The sequence below is a fragment of the Rana temporaria genome, chromosome 4 (assembly GCF_905171775.1).
Source record: "Rana temporaria chromosome 4, aRanTem1.1, whole genome shotgun sequence".
NCBI lineage: Eukaryota > Metazoa > Chordata > Amphibia > Anura > Ranidae > Rana > Rana temporaria.
In genome coordinates, this window is record NC_053492.1 from 54,702,845 (window position 1) to 54,723,014 (window position 20,170).

At 44.7% G+C, this 20,170-nt stretch overlaps 1 non-coding gene across 1 annotated transcript; it reads left to right on the forward strand.

Annotated features, from left to right (window-relative positions):
- Positions 1-191, forward strand: LOC120938625. The gene has a single exon (XR_005749180.1). It is a non-coding gene; the product is annotated as a U2 spliceosomal RNA (small nuclear RNA).
- Positions 192-20,170: the final 19,979 nt, after the last annotated feature.

The following is a 20,170-nucleotide window of genomic DNA, read 5'->3' on the forward strand; positions in this document are numbered from 1 at the left end:
TTTGCTTGTGATCTGATGGGTAAAAAGAAAAAAAAAAATCTGTTATTATCAGTTTAATATCTGATACGTCCCCTATCTGGGGACCATATATTAAATGGATTTTTAGAACAGGGAGATGGAAGAAGAGCTTGCTCTGTCCACTCCACGCATCGACCTGGTATTGCAGTACCTCCAGGACCGGTGCACCCCTCTCTTACGCAGTGTCAAAAAATAGATTTAACTGGAACATCATCCAACTTGTTTGTCTTGTGTCTTCTTGTTGCTGCTGACAATGTTTTTTGCTCTAATAAACTGGCATTTCACCCTTGTGTCTTTGTCTTCATTGCTTCTTGTCACTTTCTTGGGGGAAGGAAGAAGTTTTTTTCTGCTCACCAAATGACACTACTCGATGAAGTCACCTATTCAGCAACACTTAGATTTTAGTCAGGGCATCCAATTTTCGACAAGTCAGCTAGTGTTCTACTCCTCGCTCGCTCTCTCTCCTAAGGCCCAAAATGAAGCCTTCAATAAGCAGTGACCACTCTGCTGTCAAACAAGGGGGCTGAATTCGCTCCATTGCTGTGTACCTTGCTGCATGCAGCAACTAGCTAGAAAAGTCAGCTGTGGCAAGGTTTTTTTATTTTTATCCGGAGGATCCCTTAGTCTTTGACTCCCTCTAGTGGCCCTCGATTTTCTTCCACGTTATGTTAACTAAGTCCACGTTATGCTAACTAGGAGGCCGGCCCATGCAAATGATTTTCCTTGTTGAACGTGCACGAGGAGCAAAAGAGAAGCACCTGAATGTGTGCAATTCTTATTTTGGGATGACTTGGGATGACTGAAGGTCATGACTGGGCTCCAGCAGTGTTGGGCAGGTGTCAGAAAAGGGTGGATTGTCCAGTAGACAGGGGATCAGGCCTGTAGACCAGCGACACCCGTCTGGCTGCGGATTCACACCTCCGGACAGCCTAGACTGGGGGGAAGGGCGATTGCCGGGTACAGGCAAACGGCAACTCTCAGTTAGCCCTCCGGTGGGGCCAGAAAGCCGCTCGCTCGGAACAGAGAATAATTGGGTTATCGCTTCTCGGCCTTTTGGCTAAGATCAAGTGTAGTCTCGACTGCCTGATTCTTAGTCAAGAGGTGTCTGGGGTACCCGGAGGTCGGCCTTGGGGGGATTGTTCTCTGCGGAGAGCCCCCCCTTGCTGCTATTGGCCCGAGGCTTAGTCCCCAGACAACGAGTTGCGATCCCCTACTTACTTCCCTTTGTGGGATGTGGAGTAGACCCTAGGTGAACATGGTGTTTACACCTGACGCACCAAATACAGTACGGCTGTCGGTTGCTGAGGAGAGGAGGGATCACGTCGGGTTGCACCATGTTCAGAAGCGCGTAATCGAGGAGTTATTGGGCATGGCTCGTGAGAGTATCTTTTGCGTTCAGTGCTTTCCTTTCACTGGTGTTTATGATGTCACCTTTTGTGAGAAAGCCGACTTGCAGACATGTTGGTTACGGCAGGCGGAGAAGCAGGGCGATCCATTACTGGAAGGCGCAACCTTTCATTGCCAGGAGAGCAAGTTACAGATACCGGTCGTGGTCCACATGTACAACCCTTTCATGAGGAATGAAGAGATTGTGGCCTTTTTGGCCATGTACTGCGATTCCGTTTCTGCTGGACAGAAACAGTCTAATATTTTTGGGACGTTTAATGGTAAGCGTAAGTTTTGGGTCTAGCAGAAACGGGATCCAGATGGAATTGGAGGAGTAAGGCACCCACCCCAAACTTTTTCTATTGGGTCCAATCATGGGTATCTTTGGTACCCAGGGCAGCCTACATTTTGCCGTCTCTGTTACTCCTTTGGGCACACTAGGGAGGAGTGCGAGACTGGAGAGGTGTGCCGTAATTGTTTCAAGCCGGGCCACAAGACTGCAGGCTGTGGGGAGGGCAGGAAGTGCCATATTTGTGGTAGCCGGCAGCATCTTGCCCGGAATTGCCCAAAGGTGGCCCGGGGGAGTCAGCCAAGCCAGCAGTCAGGCCCACAGGAGAAAGATACTGGAGGTGCAGAGTCGCTGGAGAGTGGGGGAGGCAGAGCCTCCTATGCTGACGCGGTGAAGGGCAATAACATCATTGCCCCTCCCCCTGTGGTTGATCCAGCCCGTACTGAGGATCTTCCTCGCGAGCCTCTTGATGCTGCCGTGGGGGACACGCGCTCCGGTGGGGCGGAGTGCGCGCCCAAGGCCCTGGCAGCAGAGGGTGAGCAGGAAAGGGAGGTAGTGGAGGCTTATGGGGGGGGCAGGCCCGAGTGCTGAGAGTCCTGCACAGGAGGATATGGACCTCAGCCACGACACGCTGAAAAGAAAAAAAGAATCTTCTTTGTCTCCCTCACAGGTTATCGAGGACTTTAGTGATGTGGGCTCTCCGAAGGAGGACGTGGCGGCTGACTCGGATGACTCGGGCCAATCGTACATAAGCGCCGATAAAGTGGAACATCTGCAGGATGTGACCAGCTACCACAGAACAAAGGCCAAGAAAAAAGCAGAGGTAAAAAAAGGGGGGGTGGTTTCTGTGAAGACCCGAAGTTCTAAGGCGAGTAAGAAGAAGAAGTGACGGTCAATTTTCTTTTTTGTTCTGGACCGGTGTGCTGCCTAAATTTCCCTTAGATGAAATTAAGGATCTCCTCACTCAATGTTCGTAGTATAAGATCTGCGTATAGGAGGGCAGCTATTTTCCAGCTTTTTGCTGCCCTGCCCTGCCCTGTGATTTTTCATGCCTTCAGGAGTGCAACTTGAGTGAGGAGCCCCGGGCTGCTGGTTGGACCCAGGGACCTGCTGTGTGGTCCTTGAATAATAGAAAGAGTGGCGGGGTGTGTGTGCTCTTCAAAAGTAACAACTTTAAGATCCGAAGGGTTGTACATGTGGACCAGGGCCGGTGTGTGCCGTTTTTTTTTGAGTTTGGGGGTATGATTTTTCGTCTTTTTTGTGCATATGGTGCCGCTGCAAAAAATGAGAGACTTTCTCTTTTTGATAAGTTGAAATTATTTTTGGGGGGAGGGAACCTACATTTTTGGTTGGGGATTTTAATTGTATTATAAGGGATGGGGATAGAGTGAGTAGTGGTGGGGTTGGTGGTGGTGGTAGCACAATGGACAAATCGGGGAAGGAGCTTGGGGATATTGTTAAAATGTTTAATTTTGTGGATGCTGGGTGTGACGGGGGGTCTACTTTTTTTTAGTTCTGGTGGGAAGGTATCCTCACGGATTGATTTTTGTTTTTTATCTAGGAACATGAAAAAATAAACTTTTAATATTGAGAGGATGCCTTTCACGGATCATGGTAGGATTGATTGTGGAGTAAGTATATGTGCTGAAGGTTTGTATGGGAAGGGGGTGTGGAAGTTGAATGTGAATGTGTTGGAGGATGTGAAAATAAGAGAAGAGTATGGTAGGTTCTTTTTGAGGTTGAAAGGTAGAAAGAATGATTTCGGAAGCATGGTTGAGTGGTGGGAGTGGGTGAAAGTTAGGACAAAAGAGTTTTGTGAGGAAGGGGTGTGAGAGAGCGCGGAATGAAAGATTTATGTATGAAATGTGGCAGAAGAGGTTTGATTATTTGGAATAAATTAGGGAGTTGGGAGAGGATGTGTCTGTGGAGATTGGGGAGGCAAGAGAGAAGTTGAATGAGTTTTTGGAAGCGAAAGGGAAAAAGATTGTGTTTCAGGCGAGAATGGAGGTGAAAGAGAAGGATGAAAGGTGTACTAAATGTTTCTTTAAGAAGGTGTTTGGAGGGAGGATGGAAATGAAAGATGTGGTGGATGAGAATGGTGTGGTGGTGGTTGGAAATAAGGGTGTAAGTGAGGTGGTGAGGAATTTCTATTCTGGGTTATATACGGCTGGTAAGACTGATGTGAGTGCGGAGAAAGAAGTTTTGGGTGAGGTTGAGGCGTGTTTGAATATGGAGGATAGAGAGTTGTCGATGGCGGATGTAACGAAAGAGGAAGTGGAGAAATGTATGAGGAGTTTAAAAAAAGGGAAATCACCGGGTGGCGATGGGTTGCCGGTGGATTTTTATTGTGTTTTTTGGGAAGTGATTGGAGGGTGTGTTTTTGATGTATGTAAGGAGGTGTTGACGAGTGGAAGTTTGTCCAAGTCTATACGTGAGAGTGTTATTGTTTTGTTGCACAAAAAGGGAGATAGGAGTGATTTAAAAAATTGGAGGCCTATTTCACTTTTGAATGTAGATTATAAGATGATAGCAAAAGTTATGGCTGATAGAATGAGAGAGGTGATAGGGAAGATGGTGGGTGAAGAGCAAGTGTGTGCGGTTCCTGGAAGAAAGATTGCTGAGAGCTTGGTGGGTTTGAGGGATGCTTTGTGGTGGTGTAAGAGTAGGAGTCAGGGGGTGGCTGTGTTAGCAATTGATTTTGAGAAAGCATATGATCGGGTGGTGCATGATTTTATGTTTAAGATATTGAGTAAGATGGGTGTGCCGGAAAGGATGATTGGGTGGATTAGGAGTATGTATAAGGGTATGGTTAGTAGAGTGCTTGTGAATGGATGGTTAACAGGGGAGGTACAGATTAAGGCGGGTGTGAGGCAGGGGTGTCCGTTGTCCCCTGTGTTGTTTGTTTGTGTGATTGAGCCTTTGTTGCGTATGTTGAAAAGGGATAAAATTGTGAGGGGTGTGGAAGTGCCTGGTGGGGGTGGTAAGTGTCCGAGTGTGATTGGGTATATGGATGATGTCACTGTATTATGTAGGAGTGTGGCAGGTCTGAGAAGGGTGAAATTGTTAGTGGATGTGTTCTGTATGGCAAGTGGTTTTAGGGTGAATATGGAGAAGAGCAAATGTAAGGTGTTTGGAGTGTGGAGCGATGTGGCATCTTGTGGATGGAAAGAATGTGTTGGTGGTTTGAGGGTGCTTGGTGTAAAGTTTGGCTATGATCTATATGGTAGGGAAAGTTGGGAAGATGTGAGAGGGAAATTGGAGAGGAAAATTCAATTTTGGTCATTGAGATCAATGTCTTTGGAGGGTAAAGCCCTAGTCGTTAAGTCTGTTTTTTTGCCAATATTAATGTTTTTATTTTATGTTTTCCAGCACCAGATAGGGTGTTCAAAAAAATTATTAAATTATGTTTTTCGTTTTTCTGGTCATCCAACATGGAGAAGCTTAAAAGGGATAAAGTGGCGAAAGGTAAGTTGAATGGTGGGAAGGGTTTGGTGTGCATTGAGAGGTTTCTGGTTGTGAGGTATATAAGTATGTGTGTAAAACTTGGTAAGTGTGAGAGTTTGGCTGGGTGTTTTCTGAGGTATGTGGGAGGTGGTGTGTTGAGGAGATGTAAATTGTTGGAGTGTGATTTAAGGAAGCCTGTGTGTTTTAACCCACCGTGGTTTTATGTGAGGATTGAGAGAGGTATTAGGAGGTATGGTTTGGAGAATGTAAGTAAGGAAGCTTGGTGTGAATGTAAGAAAGTATTGAAGATGATGGAAGGGAGGGAGGATTTGGAAATAATAGGTGGTTTGAGTGAGGTTAAGAGTGAAAGAGTGTGGCGGAATGTGTGTGTCAGTGATCTGACCAATAGGCAGAAGGATGTGGCTTGGATGATTGTGCACGGGTGTTTGCCGACGAGGGTGTTTCAGCGTAGAAGGAGGTTGGTAGATAGTGAGGTGTGTCCAAGGGAAGGGTGTATTGGGTGTGAGGATGTGGTTCATTTATTGTGGAGATGTGTGTTTGCAAAGAAAGTATGGAGGAAAATGGGTGGTTTAATTAAAGGTTTGACTGGAGTGGAAGATTTAACGTATGAGATGGTTGTGTATGGATTGTGTGATTTAGGGGATATAAAAATTAGGTTGCTTTGGCTGTTGGTTAACTGCGTGAAGGAGTGTTTGTGGGATGTTAGGAATATTTTAGTTTTTTTCGGAGTGAAGTGGTAAGTGTAAAGGAGTGTGCCGCCATGATCCGTGGAAGGCTATACTTCTATGGACTGTGCGATATAAAATATTTTGGGTTACCTAGGGCACAGGAATGTTGGTGCTTTAGGCAATGGAAATATTGGGTGTAAGTTGTGTTCAGGGTTATGTTTTTTGATGTTGTTTTGATGAATCTAACTTTTTCATTTTTGTCTTTCAGGGTGAGTGCAGGCGGTGGTGAAGGGAAAGTGTGGAGCAAGTGTTGAGGAGTGTTTTTTGTTTGTGTAGGGATAGGGTTGAGGGATAGAATATTGTAGGGGTAGTTTTTTATTTTTGTACTATTTTCGATGGGTGGAAGGGGTTTGCTGTAAAATATTTTCTTGTTTTTGCCATTTTTATTGTTGGATATTTTGATGATGTATGCTTTGTTTGTTGTTTACCTTTGGGGTTTTGTGGGAGGGTTTTGTGGGAGGAATGTGGGTGTTATATGTAAATATTGTCAAACTTTTTGTATTATGGAAATATTGTATTTTGTATTGTGAAATGATTTTTAAAGTTTTTGTATTTCTTGTTTTTATTTTGTTTTTTTCAATGTTTACTTTGTATTTTATTTATGAAATTTTAAATAAAAGAATTAAAAAAAAAATCGACTATAGCCTTTAGGAGTGTCTCTGCTTCACAGCTAGGACGTTGAGAACCACTTGTATCTATCCAAGCCAATTGGTCCTTGTGGGGTACCCTCTGCTCGGCTTTGTAGGATCGTTGATTAAATTCAGCTTCACCTACTTGCTGCTATTGGGCAGAGGCTTAGCCCCCACTTGGAACGAGTTTGCGATCTACCCTTCTCCCCCCCCACACTCTGCATTACTACCTTCGGGCAGTAGATGCAAGAGCCTTTCTCAAGGCTAAGAGCGAAGACGTCGAGGAACCAGAAGGAAGCCGCCTAAGAACACCTGAAGTGACATCCTAAATCCTTGACGATGGGGAAGAGCGAGAAGAAGACAGACCAGAAGAAAGACCAGAAGAAGAAGACAGCAGTGCGCATGCGCGAGAGCTCCCGTGATGGACGCCTGAGCCCGGAGCTCCGCATCATCCCAGCCCCTCGTTCATCCTAGCGGGCACAGCGCTACAGCCCGGGACTCGATCGTCAGGCACCTCGACACAGGACACTAAGGGGCTCCTCGTGGATGCCTAATCCAGCTGCCCGGCGAGATCTCGGGCCGGAATTTGACAAGTCCGGCGGGGACGGACATTCCAAGATGGCCGCGACGCAGGCCTCGGCTTCTTCACACGCGACTGCGGGAGAGAGGAGGCCGGAACACAGACAAGTGATAGCTCCTGCCACCCTCACTTACTCACAGGCTACCCAGGGCAAGCAACACCTCCTCCAAGCCCCCTCACCGGCCTCCACAGAATCCCTTCTAGGCCACACAATGGAGGATTATGCTCTATCCCCAGCAGGGCCTGACTTTCCTCTCCATCTCACAACACCCTCTCCCTCCCAGCATGATGCAGACCACCATTCTCCTCAGGGAGATCTCTTTCTAAAGCTTTCTAATCTGCTTGAAAGAGGACTGGCTAATACAGCAGCCCAGATCACAGGGGACATGAAATCTGATTTTGCTAACTTAGGCTCTAGAATGGAGGCTATAGAGAACAAACTGGACATCACAGTCTCTTGCACTAACCAAAATTCTGCTCATATCCAATCCCTCCAGGAACAACTAGACATTGCTTCATCTAAAATCGATGAACTCGAAAACAGAGCAAGGAAATATAATTTTAGGGTCCGGGGCATTCCAGAGAACATCATAGATGTCACGGAAGCAGTGCAAGACATGATTAAAGAGCTTATCCCATCTATTCAACCCCATCGGCTGGAAATGGATAGAGCCCACAGGACTCTAGGTCCACCCAGGAAAGACGGTCTCCCGAGGGATGTCGTTGTTAAGCCACATTTTTATGCTACCAAAGAGGAAGTCATGAAACAGGCCAGAATCCGACAACAATGCTTCTGTCGGGGTCACCAAGTCCAAATCTTCGCGGACCTATCCCCTGCCACCATCCAAAAGAGGCGAGCTCTTAAACCCATCCTCAACGTTCTCTCTAAGCAGGAAGTTAAATACCGTTGGAACTTTCCATTTGCAGTCAAATTCTCATTTCAGGGCAAGGCTTACGCTTTTTCCAGCTTGTCGGAGGGAGAAAAGTTACTGCTTCGCCTCAAACTTATTTCGCAGGAAGCTCCTATGGACATCTCGGCTGCTTCAGCAAATACCTCCAAACGCCCATCACCAACTAGTCCAATTTCTCCAATGTGGAATGTCGGTAAATCTAAGAAATCCAAAGAAGGTGGAACTCCATAGATTGACTAGCCTGAAATAATGCTCTTAAAGATTCTGGTGGCTCTTATAATTCCTCCTTGAAGGGACATGAGTAATGTTTCTTTTTTTTTGTCTATGTTAGGCTGTTGTTTGTCCTTTTTTTTAATCAGGATTATATGCTCGAAGAGCACCGTGAGCCTCCATGTTGCATGGTTGATTTGGGGTTACCCCTTCAAGGAGTCCCCACTGGTCCTTTCACTGCTCACTTAGATCTACGTGGGCAAATTTGGGTCATAGGTGTCCTTGCTGATGGCCACATTCCTATGGTCCCTATCTACCTGTGTGCGGTTCATCCTATCTGTTTTTTGTTTTATTATGTCCAACTTCCTAATTATTTTTTGCCTATTTTATATTCTTTTTACTTGTGCTTGGTCCCCATAGATGAAAATACCTTCTATGTGCCTTTGCTTTAATGCTTTTATATTCTTATATATTGTACCTGGGGCTGGGATGACACACATGCGCACCCACCCATCCCTCACAAGCGGGTTACGCTTCTGCGGGTTGGGTAGTCGGTCCTCGTATAGAGGTCTACGACTGTTGATCTTTAGGTTTCTGGCTGGGTCTTTCCTCACCAGAAACCGGGTTTATACTCTGGAGTATATACTTAATGTTATGTTACATTCAGCTATTGTCCTTTTTTCTCATCTTTTCTCTTTTTCCCACCTTTCTCTTTTTCTCGAGTCAACCTGCGGTCCTCCCCTATCCTGAGTAGCCAGGCCAGGTATACGGCCCCCCGTCCCCTTCCTACGGTTCCTATTAAGAGAAGACCCCGAAGGGGTTTGTATGTCACCTACATAAGAGGGGGAGATACAGGGTGCTGCTCGTGCCCCGAGACAAAGTGATTCTTTCACGAAACGCGTCGGGTGAGCGAGCGGCATTCCTGTGTCATCCCCTCTCAACCGTCTACTCTCTACGTGCAGTCCTGTTGCCTGTAAGCGTCCAGCCGGAGCTGCATGGCAGAAATGTTTTATTGAATCTTCTGAAATGTGAGTGAAATATCTGCTACATTTATTTTAATAAAGTCACATTTGGTTTTATGCTATGGAAGCATTTCCTTTTTTCTTTATTTGGCTTATGTGAATACCATTGTGGAGTCTGCTTACATCTGGATACCAACATCGTTTTACTGAAGAGCTATATGCTGGGCTTGGTCCGTAGGGACCTTATAATCTGGTAAGCGGCTTACGATCACTGGTGGTGGATTCACTTTTGGATAATCTATCCCACGGATAATCGCATGGTTTTAAATCTGCACGGGTGTTTCCAACAGTCATATTATGGACTTCCTTTTTTTCTTGGACTATTCACAATAACAATTGTTTATGTCACAATTTCCGTTTATTGTGCAAATTATTTATTGCCAAATTTGGTGATAGATCGATAATTGTGACACACTGTTACTGTTATTTGTTTGTTTATATATTTTTCACTTATAGATTTGGGCATATAGGGATCTGGAGCTCAATTGTTTAGTATATAGTCACTTAACCCCTAATAGGCCACTGCTCTTTGGCCTTATTTTTGATATACACTTGGGCACACGTCTATTGTATTTTTCATATTATCACAAGATCTGTACATTTATGTGTACATTTCTGGTTTAGCGCAGTTATCTCCTTTTTTTCTGTATTTTTTTTGTGTACGTTTGACATAATAATTGCTGCTTATCAATCCACATTTATTTACTTAGCGCAGTTGCTTCCTCTTTTCTTAAGTCCTATATATTATAGCGGATTCTCACCCCTCTGTAAAGATGTCTGTTCCACATAGTTTGAATAGGGAGCTTAAGATTGCTACTCACAACACGCAGGGGCTAAATTCCCCCAGGAAAAGGCGGATAGCCTTTGATCATTACCGCTCATCTAAATTCGATGTAGTCATGCTTCAGGAAACTCATTTTCCGGCTCGGTACAGTCCAAAGTTTTTACACTCACACTATCCCACTTTTTATTTAGCAAACGCTGAAAATAAGACACGGGGAGTTGCTGTTCTCTTCTCTAAAAACTGCTCATTTAACCATACCGCCACACATAGGGATCCAGAGGGCAGGTATATTCTTGTCAAGGGCTCGATTGAAGGAGTTTTATACTCCTTTGTCTCTTACTATGCACCAAACAAAGGCCAAGCTACTTTTTTTCAGGATCTACTTAAGACCATTCTTCCTCTTATTGAGGGTAAGGCTATATTTGGAGGTGATTCCAATGTCGCCTTCGACCAAGGACTGGATAGATCTAAACCTCTTAAATCACAAGTGACGCGCCCCACCAGAGCCAGTTTAAATATTGCCCGTACTCTTCATAAGCAGGGACTAATAGATATCTGGAGAGAGCTGAATCCAACTAAAAAGGACTACACACATTATTCTGCCCCTCATAAGCTGTATGCTAGAATTGACCACATCCTAGTCCCGCCTAATCTTATTCCCTCTGCTACTAGAGCAGCTATCTGACACCTCTTGGTCGGATCACGCTATTGTTTCCTTATTAGTGCGGAATTCTCTTTCTAAACCCTCAGGGACTTATTGGCGTCTCAATGAGTCCCTATTAAGTGACCCCGCATTGTCTAAAGAGATAGAAAACTCCTTGAAGGAATATTTCACCCTAAATAATGTAGAGGAGGTCTCCCCTGAAGTTCTCTGGGCGGCCCACAAAGTGGCTATCAGAGGGAAAATTATTAGCTTGGCCTCACTTTTTAAGAAGGAAACGCTCCTTGATATTAGGACACTAGAAACTAAATACACAGATCTCAAATCCCAACATAAGAAATCCCCCACCAAGGACTTAGCAAATCAAATGCACTCCATTAGATTAGAACTTAACTTAATGCTGACAGCGAAGGCTGAAAAGGACTTACGCTGGAGTGGGGCTAGGTTCTATCACCAGAAGGATAAAATTGGATCCATGCTAGCCTCTAAACTGACCCCCCGAATTAGAAATATCGCCTTTCCTAAGATTAGGGATGAGAACCAAACTCTCACAGCTAACCCCAATAAAATTCTCAAAACCTTCCACGATTTTTACTCCAAACTATATAGCTCATCTCAGGAAGAGGGAGATCAAGGGATAGCAAATTTCCTTCAAGATCTTCCTATTCCTAAGCTTTCTTCGACTCACAAACAGATCCTGGATGCTGAATATACAGTGAAGGAAATTACAGAGGTCATTAAGAACCTAAAAACTGGATCCGCCCCAGGTCCAGATGGTTTGTCAGCTCTATATTATAAGGTTTACTCGGAAACACTGACATCATATATGGCTAGATTATTTAACGCAAAGACCAATGGAAGTCCCTTAGATCCTCATCTCAACACCGCTTATATTACAGTAATCCCCAAACCCAATAAAAATCCAGAGGAGGTAGAGAACTATAGACCTATTTCCCTCATTAATAATGATTTGAAGATCCTAACAAAAATTATGGCCAACCGTCTCTCAACCTTTATAAGAAGATACATTCACAAAGACCAGGTGGGATTCATCCCAGGTCGACAAGGACCTGACCAGATAAGGAGGGCGGTTGATATAGTCTCTATTTTGCAATCTAATTGGGAGGGAGGTCCCAAACAAAGAGGAATGTTATTGTCTCTCGACTTGCACAAAGCATTCGATTCTATTGAATGGCCCTATTTGTTCTCCCTTTTGAAGCGCTGGGGGTTTGGTCAAAAATGTATGGGTATACTTAGTTCCCTATACTCTAAGCCGAGAGCATTGATTCGTCTTTTAGGACATTATTCTTCTCCTTTTAATATCTCAAGGGGGACTAGACAAGGGTGCCCCCTCTCGCCCTTGGTCTTTGCTATAGCCATTGAAACATTGGTGATTGCCATTCGATCAAATCCAAATGGTTCAGGTGTCTCCTGTGGAACCCAGACTCATAAATGTGGTCTGTTTGCGGACGATATGTTACTTTTTATTACTTCCCCGGTAACTTCTCTCCCCAATCTATGTACCATTCTCAGGGACTTTTCTAAAGCCTCGGGCCTCCAAGTTAACTATAAAAAATCCTTTGCACTTAATGTTTCTTTGCTCCCTAGCACAGTGGACGCTCTAAAGGCCGCCTTTGATTTTAAATGGAAAGACGACCATTTAGAATATCTTGGGATTAATCTTACCCCCAAAATTGAATTATTGTATGCAGCGAATTTCCCGCCCACTTACAGGCAACTTGAACTAGATCTTAAAACTTGGGCTAAAGGAGGACTATCTTGGCTAGGTAGGATACATTCTATAAAGATGACCCTTCTACCCCGTCTATTGTATCTGTTTAGGGCCATCCCGCTTACCATAAGGAAGGACCACCTCAAATCCCTACAAAAGAAAATTATACAGTTTGTTTGGGATGGGTCAGGCCATAGGTTGCCCTGCAATACACTTCTTAGGCCTAAGAAATACGGTGGTTTGGGCCTACCGAATCTAGACTGGTACTACCAAGCGGCGCGGTTGGCGCAGCTTTCGGCGGTTTACTCTAAATATGAGAAACCAGACTGGATTCAGATAGAAAGACAAGCTGCCCCGTCGTACACAATGGACTTTCTATTATGGACTCCCTCTAAAGATAGACCCGCTATTCTCTCCCCTGTCCTGTCACATTCTCTTTTGCTATGGGATAGAATGAGATCTTTGCCAACACTAACCTCGAGTTGTAAACCACTCGCCCATATCTTTAATAATCCAGACTTTATCCCAGGTTTAGAAATTAACTCTTTTAAGTGGTGGCTAGACAAAGGACTGTACAGAATCGGACATTTTTATTCAGCATCTGGTCCCTTGACTCTAAATCACTGTAAGCGGCAACTTAACCTACCGAACTCAGAACTTTTTAGATTTGGTCAGATACAACATTTTCTCCACAAAGTTTGGAAGGAGAAGCCTCTACCGCCGCAATTCACAGCTTATGAAGCATGGTGCGGCAGGGCGGAGGAGCAGAGGGGTGGTATCTCTATTATATATCAGTGTTTGGCTCACCAAGATAGTAAGACCCCCTATATGTCAGCTTGGGAAAATGATTTACAGTTGAATTGGGATCTGGACTTATGGTCAAGAGTATATTCCAGAGCATATAAGGGCATCCTGAATATCGCCCTAATAGAAGCCAACCTAAAAGTTCTATCTAGATGAAATCCTCCCCCTGATAAGTTGTCACTCATGTACCCTTCCACAGACGCTACCTGCTTCAGAGGGTGTGGCCTTTTCGGCTCAATGGTCCATATATGGTGGGAATGCCCCAGAATAAGACGGTTTTGGCATAAAATTTTTAATCTTATCTATAGAGTCACAGGATTGCACATCTCTAGATCTCCGAACATAGCTCTCCTTAACACTCACGACACCGAGACCCAAAACTTTCAAGGAGCTTAATCCACTCCATCCTTTTAGGGGCCAAATCCACGTTAGCTAAGGCCTGGAAACAACCCAAGGTGTCTTTCCCAGCTGCAAAACGCAAAATCTCCTGGATTATGACCCAAGAAAAAATCTCTAGCAGTTTGCTTGACTCAAGGGAAAGGTTCGTATCCATTTGGGAACCATGGGCTCACCATGTAGGTGTTTCCCTTCGACCAGGTATTCCGGCTTAACATACACTGAATTTGAATGGCTCTCTATCTCACTTGCCCTCGGTTGCTGCTTTTTGAGGTAGGTGTCCGCAGGTTGACTCACTTCTTTCCTTATTTTTCAGGTCTCCCTTGACCTTTCTTTCCCTCCTTTTTCTGATATCTTTTTCTTAGATTACGTTTGGCAGCTTCCAAATACACGCTGTCCTTTAAATTGTTTGTTTATGATTTATATATGGGTATGTGAGATGTATCGTGTCTCATAGTTTATTGTCCATTTCCTACATTTCCTTATGTAGGGAAGATTACCCGATAGTTTTGATCTAGTAACAGTTTGGTTACGGGAGTTAATCTGCCTAGCTCAATAGACAGGATCATTTAAATTTCTAAGTTCTTAATTTGAATGGCGGGGTATGGTGATATATGTGGCTTATTCCGGCACAGTATGCACCCATTCGGGGTGTCGGATCTAGCTGCCGCCATACCGGACCTTATTTATCTCTGAGACCTCCATGCCTAAATTACTTTGCTCTTCTCTATCGGGTCTATTATCTGTAAAGGCTCATTTCAATTTGTGGGTCTCAACCATCTAATATCATTGTAGATCAAGGCTTTGATGTCTATATATCCTGTTTGGATGATAGTCTTACGTAGCAGAAAGCAATTTGACTTTATTGTTATGTTTTTCTATCTCTTTCATTAGAGTACTAATAGACCTATATTTCATATGTCGCTGTATTATTTTTTCTTTATATTTTTGACATCGGTGTACCTTACATGCCCTATGTATGTTAATCCAATTTCCTTTCATTTTATAAAACAATAAAAATCTTTGAAAGTGAGAAGAAGAAGACAGAAGAAACGATGAAGAAGAACCCTGCACCAGCCACTTCCTCCGAAGTCCCAGAGAACGTCACTGCCTCAACCTCCACTCCTACCCCGGCCGGCACCAGCCAACCGAGAACAGTGAAGCCGAACCCTCCTGCAGACGGGCTGCCAATCCTGGAGCCCTGGATGAAGCAGACGGTCGTGCTGCAGCTGAAGGAGGTGGACGGAAGAGTCCCTGACATGACCCCGGAGATCTTCGGAAAGAAGATGATCCTGGAGCAGGGTTTCAGCAAAGCGGAAAAGCTTTCAGTACAGTCCTTCCCAAGAGGGACTTTCTTCATCACCTTCGTGTCGTTCCAAACGTGCAGAAGGTACTGGGACATGGTGAAGACCAGTGGCCCTGAATCCCCTTTCCGGAAGTTCAGCGCGAACTGCCCCATTACACGGGACGAAAAGTGGGTGAAGGTGTCCATGAGGAACCCCCATACCCAAGGCAAGGACATAGCCACATACCTCCAGAGGTTCTGCACCGTGGTGAAAGACCCAGTCCAAATCCTCGATGCCAACGGCTTCTGGATAGGTAAGTGGTCCATCCTTTGCAAGCTGAGGAAAGACCCGTCAGGGGAAATGCAGCACCTGCAGCCGTGCTTCTCCCTGGGATATTCCGCAGGCTCACTCCTTTACCCCGGGATGCCCATCAACTGTAACAGGTGTGGCCATCCTGGGCACCTAGGTAAGGATTGCAGAGAGCTTTCTTGCAGGTTCTGTAGGGTCTCAGGCCATGAGACCAATGACTGACCAAGGTCCAAAACCTGCAACCTCTGGTTTGGCAGAGCATGTCTTCATGCAATGCCCCCAGAGGACCCAGACCTACGCTGGAGCCCTGATCCAGGGTAAGCCAGCCCCTAGCTCCGGTAGTAAGCCACCAGTAAAGAAGCTGAGTGAGCCTCGAAAGGCCACAGGTAAGTCTGTCACTGTCCCTGTCCCTGCCACTGCCCCTGCCCCAGCCCCTGCCCCTGCCCCAGTCCCCGTCCCTGCCCCAGTCCCTGTCCCCACCCCCTCTGTGTCAGAGGAGACCCCTCCTGCCCCACTGGCCACCCGGGACCTGTCCTCCTTGGAGGACTTCCCCTCCCTCCCCCCTTCCACCCCTGCCGGTGGCCAAACAGGAGGCCGGAAACGGAAGCCTGTGAGCCCACCGGCAGAGGAACCCGCCACCTCCACCAAACGGCCCAATGGGGTCCAGCACGAAAGCGCTGGACCAGGGCAAGTAATGGAGGACCTGGAGTCTGAAGGAGAGGAAGATGAGGAGATTATGGCCGACACTGTGCCTAACTCCACCGTCAACAACCTCAAGATGATTGAAGATGCCCTAGTGGAACTGGGTCGAGCCCAGAACCCAGAACAGATAGCTGAGCAAATGGAGGAGTCACCCCCCCTGCGGGGAGGTAAGTTTGGCCCCTTGCTGACTAGACCTCATACCCTTTTTCATTATGGCAGAGATCTCAATCTTTTCCATTAATGTGAGGAGTATCAAGGATACCTCTAGAAGGCAAGCGGTGCTGACTTTTCTTTCAACTCAGCAGAGTGATGTCTACATGCTCCAGGAGTGTGCTCTTCCTCCCTTGAGAAGGTACACACATCTGACCTCTCAGTGGACCCTTGGTACCTCCTACTGGTCTGGGGTTGGCGATTGTAAATCCGCAGGGGTTGCCATTCTTATCAGGGGCGGGCGCTTCACGGTTGACTCCATCCACGAGCTAGTCTGTGGCCGTCTTTTGGTCATAGACGGCTCGTGGGCGGGAGAGCCAATTAGGCTCATCAACGTGTACGCCCCCCCAGATAAGAGTGCGCGGCTGGAACTTTTCCAGACCCTGAGGACACAACTCGTCACCACCAGACCAGTAGTGATCGGCGGTGATTTCAACTGTCCGATAGAGGAGGATGGGCGCAGCTCCAGCATATACGCAAAACTTGATGCTACTTCTAGGCTGCTTAGGGAGATGATCTCGGAGGCTTCCCTGCAGGACGCCGTGGGATCCATAGGGAAAGGTACCGTGAATTATTCATGGTGCCGTCCTGATGGATCTGTGCGTTCCAGGATTTACTTCGTGCTCACTTCAAGAGCAGTCAAGCATCGTGAGTTCTCCATGATCCCCTGCTGTTTCTCTGACCACAGGGCTATTCACTTTCGGGGTGAACTTGGCGAGGGCTTTGCCCGCGGACCAGGTTCCTGGAAACTGAATAGCACCCTGCTGGAAAATGAGGAATTGATGGGGGAACTCCGGGAGGCCTATGCCTCCTGGACGGAGGAAAAGAGATTCTTTGGAAAGGTAAGTGATTGGTGGGAGTTTGTGAAAGTTAAGCTGCGCAGCTTCTTTCAGGCAAGGGGACGTCAGCAAGTGTGTGCAAGGAAGAAGGAACTCAGGAGACTGCAACGTCAGTTGCAGTCCCTGCAGGACCTTCACCACTGCGGCTGGGACGTTAGGCAGGACCTGGAGGACACCGCGAAGACCCTGAAAGGGTACTTCGAGGAAGAATCTAGGCACATTGTCTTCCGTGCCAAGGTGGAGAATCTTGAGAAAGGTGAGAAGTGTAACAATGATTCCTAAAGTATGAGAGTGAGTCCGTCCTCTACTGGGGTAAAAATGTGTAACACTCGAGGTCTATGCCCAAAGAATACCATCCAACATCAATAATTAGATGTGGAAGGAACTGCGAGTGAATAAATAATGAAATCCAATGGATAAAAGTGCCTGACTGGCCGCACAGTGTACATGGGATAATAATCCTTTTTTAAAAAATATGTGTCATAAATCCTTAAAGTGCTTGATGAAAAACAAGTGCAAAGTGCTAATAATTAAAACAATAATAGCAGTGAATGAAAGCTCCAGCTCTCCTGGAAAGTAGTGGTTAATTACTAATTAGCAAACACATGCAGGAAAAAGCAACAACTGAAAAGAAGTCCAAAAATGCAAGTGTCCTAAAAACCTAAACGGTTCAATCATAAAACTGTTGTTTTTCTGTGCAATGAAAAAGATATAATAATATAATAATAAAATAAAAAATAAAATAAAATATAAAATAAAAAAATAAAAAAATCATAAATAATAGTCCAAAAACAGATAGTACAATATCACTGCAGGATTAGTGATAGTGAATAAAACTATATCCAGTGCACAATCAAGTGATAATGAAATATTAAAAATAAAGTCCAAAGTGCAAAGTGCATCTGTGCTCCATTCAACAATTCAGATGATCAGTGGTTAATTCAGTGAAGACTTGTTACATTGTGCTCATTCAATGAAGACTTGTTACATTGTGCTCATATGTCTGTGAATCAAACCAGCCCGATTTTCCTCAGTGTGGGGATTATTTTTACCAGCCTCTTACCTTCTTGAGGCTTTTACCAAGCCTGTAACAGGAGCTGCTCTGCAGTCACATAAATACAATCCAGGATCCAAAGACGGCTCACACTCCTCCCCATTCAGGCTCTCAAAAAGAAACACAGGAATGCCTCCATAGCATAAAACCACAGGATATCAGTTTAATAAAGAAAAACGAATACACTCACAAACATTGCTGTGTTAAACAGCGTGTGTACAATCGAGTGTCACCGCTCTGCGGCCGCAAAGCAGGTGACTTCACCAGCAAGCCCTCTGTGTCCTCCTCACGCGTATCGCGACAGCCCTACGTCGCTTAATCATAGGATAGAGGGCAGCTGGTGTGGACATGATTTTTATAGCGCCGGCATCACAAGTAAAGAGCTATGCAATAAGATAGCAATCATAAAATAAAAGTACATCTACATCATTGCGATCAATCTAGACATATAGTGTTTCTACAGTGATGTTAGATAAAATATGAATATAATTTGCTGTCTCCTCAAAATAACTCAACACAGCCATTAATGTCTAAACCTCTGGCAACAAAAGTGAGTACACCCCTAAGTGAAAATGTACAAGTTGGGCCCAAAGTGTCACGATTTTGTGTGGCCACCATTATTTTACAGTACTGCCTTAACCCTCTTGGGCATGGAGTTTACCAGAGCTTCACAAGTTGCCACTGGAGTCCTCTTCCACTCCTCCATGACAACATCATGGAGCTGGTGGGTGTTTGAGACCTTGCGCTTCTCCACCTTCTGTCTGAGGATGCCCCACAGATGCTCAATAGGGTTTAGGTCTGGAGACATGCTTGGCCAGTCCATCACCTTTACCCTCAGCTTCTTTAGCAAGGCAGTTGTTGTTTTGGAGCCATTTGGGGTCATTATGTTGGAATACTGCCCTGCGGCCCAATCTCCCAAGATAGGGGGATCATGCTCTGCTTCAGTATGTCACAGTACATGTTGGCATTCATGGTTTCCTTAATGAACTGTAGCTCCACAGTGTAAAACAAGGGGGGAACTAATGCGCAAACCAGCCTAACCCGGGAAAAAATATATATAATGGTACAAATAAATTAAAAGTTACAATCAAGCAGCAGCCACAACTAATAGTGCTCACGCACTGACAGCATATGATAGACAGGGGGATGTAGTGGCGCTTGCAAATACTAAAAACCGACAATAATTTAAAACAATAAAATATTCTAAACAATGATTCCTAAAGTATGAGAGTGAGTACGTCCTCTACTGGGGTAAAAATGTGTAACACTCGAGGTCTATGCCCAAAGAATACCATCCAACATCAATAATTAGATGTGGAAGGAACTGCGAGTGAATAAATAATGAAATCCAATGGATAAAAGTGCCTGACTGGCCGCACAGTGTACATGGGATAATAATCCTTTTTTTAAAAATATGTGTCATAAATCCTTAAAGTGCTTGATGAAAAACAAGTGCAAAGTGCTAATAATTAAAACAATAATAACAGTGAATGAAAGCTCCAGCTCTCCTGGAAAGTGGTTAATTACTAATTAGCAAACACATGCAGGAAAAAGCAACAACTGAAAAGAAGTCCAAAAATGCAAGTGTCCTAAAAACCTAAACGGTTCAATCATAAAACTGTTGTTTTTCTGTGCAATGAAAAGGATATAATAAAATAAAAAATAAAATAAAAAATAAAATAAAAAAATAAAAAAATCATAAATAATAGTCCAAAAACAGATAGTACAATATCACTGCAGGATTAGTGATAGTGAATAAAACTATATCCAGTGCACAATCAAGTGATAATGAAAATATTAAAAATAAAGTCCAAAGTGCAAAGTGCATCTGTGCTCCATTCAACAATTCAGATGATCAGTGGTTAATTCAGTGAAGACTTGTTACATTGTGCTCATTCAATGAAGACTTGTTACATTGTGCTCATATGTCTGTGAATCAAACCAGCCCGATTTTCCTCAGTGTGGGGATTATTATTGGCCATTGTTTTATACATATGAGTCACTTTATGGTTAATATTGCCACATAAGGGGTTTTTTACATTGGATTATTCATTTTAATTTTATTTTATTGTGGCTTTATATCTCCCCACCACATATATTTTAGCCTTGATCAGGGTTTTTACACTTATGAATTATTTCATAAATTAGTAGAAGA